The sequence below is a fragment of the Echinops telfairi genome, unplaced genomic scaffold, assembly GCF_000313985.2.
Source record: "Echinops telfairi isolate 266 unplaced genomic scaffold, ASM31398v2 ScPeMD7_60;HRSCAF=208, whole genome shotgun sequence".
In the NCBI taxonomy this organism is placed as follows: domain Eukaryota; kingdom Metazoa; phylum Chordata; class Mammalia; order Afrosoricida; family Tenrecidae; genus Echinops; species Echinops telfairi.
Genome location: NW_022103958.1, coordinates 1,778,988 through 1,783,084, shown reverse-complemented (window position 1 = coordinate 1,783,084; position 4,097 = coordinate 1,778,988). Strand labels below are relative to the sequence as shown.

The 4,097-nt window shown below is 41.9% G+C and overlaps 1 pseudogene; it reads right to left on the bottom strand.

The window, feature by feature from the left end:
• On the bottom strand, window positions 1–1,014 carry LOC101652534 (annotated as a pseudogene).
• Window positions 1,015–4,097: the final 3,083 nt, after the last annotated feature.

Below are 4,097 nucleotides of genomic sequence, written 5' to 3'. Positions count from 1 at the left end.
TTATTCATTCTTCCCTTGATGAGCATTTAGGTTATTTCTTTTTCTTTTTTTTGAGCACAGCAGCTGCGTGTTTAATGGTCTCAGGCGGGAGGGGCTGGGCATGGCTTCAGAAGGTGTGGGTGACCCACAGTGGGCTGACTCCTCCTTCGAGCGCGTGGCGGAGCTGTGAGACGTGAAGAGGGACTTGTGGGTCTCAGGCTGGTGACTGTAGGCGATGGTCGGCTTCGTGTCTGCACATGGAGCCTTCCCGGCTTTCCCAGATGCACTCCCACCCGGTGCTGTGCCTTTGGGAGCCAGGCCAGCCTTTTTCTCCTTGGAGTCAAGGTTCATTTCCTCGGGCTTCCTGCTCCTGACAGCAGATGGCCCCGCACCTTCTTCAGGGACACCTGGCTTTGACACAGTCCCTGCTGCCTTGGGTTTCTTTGTTTTCTTTCCCAGCTTGGCACGCAGCTGCCTCTCCTCCATAGGGGTCTTCAGCAGCTCCAGGTCCCCCTTGGTGCCATTGAGCACAAAGATGTCGTCCTCCTGGAAGGCGGTCCCACAAGTGTGGCAGACTTCGGCCTTGATCTCCTTCAGGGCTAGCTCTGAGAAGACACATGCGCAGCAGCGCAAGAAGCCAAAGCTGTGCGGGCCGTGCATCTCCAAGCCCACCCCAGGGCAGATGACGCATGCCCGCTGGAGGTCATCGTGCTTGTCCCTTTGGCGTTGCCCTTGTCCCCTTCCCAGGCAGGGTTATCAGAAAGCTTCAGTTCTGTCACATTCTTAATGCTCTTGATGTGAGAGGCTGCCTTCAGGGGCTTCTCAGAAGACTTCCAGTAGAAATTCAATGACAGCATCTTTATTGTACAGTCTGCCAAGTTCACAGGCAACTATGGGTTGCCTCAAGATTTCTTGACTGAGAGCGCAGTAGTTCCACTGGGACACCAATTCTGCATCTTTGTCAGCCCTCTCAGCCTTCTTGGGCCCCGTCACCAGTTCCTGCCACTTGGGGATAGTTCCTCTGTCGAAACCCATCCTAGGTTATTTCTTTTCTTCTTCCGTATTTTTTTCAACAGAAAATCATTTTTCGATGAGCATGGGTGTTCATGGTGAATGAATTTGCTTTCAGCATAAGACAGCAATACATTCAAATCATTGTTCGTTGAAGATGTAATGTGATGTTTTTAAAGGACAAACAGAAAATCTTTGTCAAGGAAATGTTTCTAGTTTGGATAAGAAATTTAAGAACAAGAAGTAAACATTATTCTTATTGGTTGTAGCAAATAAACACAGTAAAAAGACGTTACTAGAGTAAATAAACCAGAACTGAAAGGACAAATAAGCTTGCTACAACAACCAATACTATACACACCCTTGCTCCTCCCCTTCAACCAACAGAGCATAAAACTAAAACGGAGACCCAAGCAGGTCACTACAACTCACAACTAATTATCACAAAACTAGAATCTGTGTTTACCTTACCTCAATTATTGTGTCTGTTGTTCTTTTTCCTAGACACAAGGGGGTAGCCCCCAAGAAAATCAGAATTTATTTTTTCAAAGCTATGTATTTATTTTTTTTTATTTTTTACAAAACAACCTTATCACCTTCAAAGTCCTTTCCATTACACTTAATACATTTGCCAAATCTGTGCTTTCATTCTTGGAAACGTTTTTCAAACTCATCTGTTTGGATGGCTGACAGCACCTCCCTCTTTTTTCCTCCACCTCGTCTATGTGGTCAAATCACTGTCTTTTCATGTCCCTCTTCATTTGCGGAAACAAAAAGTAGTAGCATGGAGCAACATCAGGTGAGTAAGGTACATAGGCCAAGACAGGTATGCTAGGTTTTGTCAAAAACTGGCATGTGATATAACTGTGTCAGCAGGTACATTGTCATCGTGGCAAAACTAGTCCGCCATCTGCCACAAATCGGGACTTTCTTGTCGAACACTGTTATACTATCTTTTCAGAACCTCTAAATAGAAAGCTTGATTAACTTTCTGACCAGGTGGAACAAACTCCAAATGCACTATGAATCTACATTTTTGTACGTTTGGGAAGTTGACAGATGTCCAGAATGAGGTTTGTCATCAATCTACATTTCACCTATTTTTAAATGAGAAAACATCTCGTACACTTGAGTTTTCCCCATAGTGTTGTCCTTGTAAATTGTATTTAAAAAAATCACAACAGTTTCTGTGGCATTTTTCCCAAACAGGAAACAAAATTTCACAGCTGCATGCTGCTGTCTTATATTGTCCATCACCAAAAAATGAGGTTGGAACAAATCTGCTTTCACAAAAAAAAATTCACAATTCACAAAAAAATTCACTATGACCAGACAGAAACTTCCCACTGGGTTAACTAACTCAGAGCAAGTTGCTTGATGCTTACTACAAAAGCTCCACCCAGGAGAGCTTTATTTCCAGTTTGTTGGTTTGTTTTGGGGGATACCCTCTCATACAGTGATTGTGTTAGTCCAGGTTGACTAGAGAAACAAATTCATAGACATGCATATGTGTATAGGAAAGAGCGTTAAACAAAAGAACAATTGTATATTGAGAAACCCCAGCCCAGTCCAGATTAAGTCCATAAGTCCAATGTTAGCCCATGTGTCCGATACTAGTCCATAGATTCCTCTTTAGACTCATGCAGCACATGTAATTATGTCAAATGCAGGATAATCACAGGCCAATGGGTAGAAGGCCTTGTGGATACAGTGGCAATAGAAGAATCTCAACATTGGCCTGGGTTTCCATGAGTCTCTTCCAGCTCTCTGAGTGTCTCTATAGCAAGGAAGGGAATGCAGAGAAGGTGGCTCTGGCCTCCAGTGAGCTATGAGGTCATCAAGCTATGACCTGATTGACAGACTAAAGTCCACTTCTTCACTCAAGTTGACAGGAGATTATATAACTGCCACCATGATTATGATGATAATGCATCTACATCTTTTATGTATACTTTTGTTAACCTTTGAATCTCATTTATTTTATTCTTGCAAAAAATATTGACTTTTTACTTGTTAAAATAATGGCAGCATGTATTTTTAAAGTGATAGAACAGAAGTAAAAAAGTGGAGCCCTTACCATATACTGCTTCACATTTGCATACTCTTTATCTAACCTAATTCTCATAAGAACCCTTGTACATTGATACCATTCTCCCCAAAGTAAACATCAGCAAAATAGTAGTCTTAGACAATACATTATATTCCAGAAGTCAGGCAGGTCAAGGAGATGTAGAGCTAGAATTTAAAATGAAATTTATCTAAGCATTTCTCAATGCTTCAAGGAAGACAATAACAATTCTAGCTGCCCTTGTGGAACTCAAACCTACAAATGAAAGCCCTTTGTTAATGTAACTAATAGCAACCATATGTTGTGTTCAGAGACTGTGACTCTTCATGGAAACAGGCAGTCTCTTGTTCCTCACTCCAGCCAATGTGCTTGAATCGTTGCTCTTGTAATTAGAAGCCCAAGGTCTAAGTATGTATGTAAATTAAGTGTTTATAGAGCTTACTTTGATATGAATTGAAAATTAAAACACTTGACCAGTAACTCTGTTTCAAATCAAAAGTGTCATTTGTTTTTGAAAAAAAGTATTATGTCCTGTGAATCAGGCAATTTGGCCATGTAGCTAAGATGTTGCTAAGTGTAGTGCACTGTGAGATGCTTGATGCTCTGAATCTTGACTCTAAACCTTTTTATCTTTAGGATCTTGGACTAGTTACTTAACTTCTATACCAGCATCCCATTAAGTAAAATGAGTTGTTTTATAATATATTCCTCATAAGATTATAATGGAGTCCCTGGGTAGTGGGGTTAAATAAAGTTCTTGCCTCTTAACAGAACGGTTGGAGTTTTGAGAAGCACCAAAGAACCCCGATCCAAAGAAGCCTTGAAGTAAAGATCTAGCGATCTACTGCTGGAAACGTAGCCAGGAAAACTTTTTGGAGCACAGTGTCATTGTGACACACAGAGTCCCATGGACAGATTCATTCTTGACAACGGGTTGCTATGCGGATGCAATAGCAGTGCACATTTTTGGGAGCCTGAGGCTGGTGGGCCCTTTTCACTCAGATATGTGAGCAGTAGCTTTCTTGCTATAAGTGGGTCA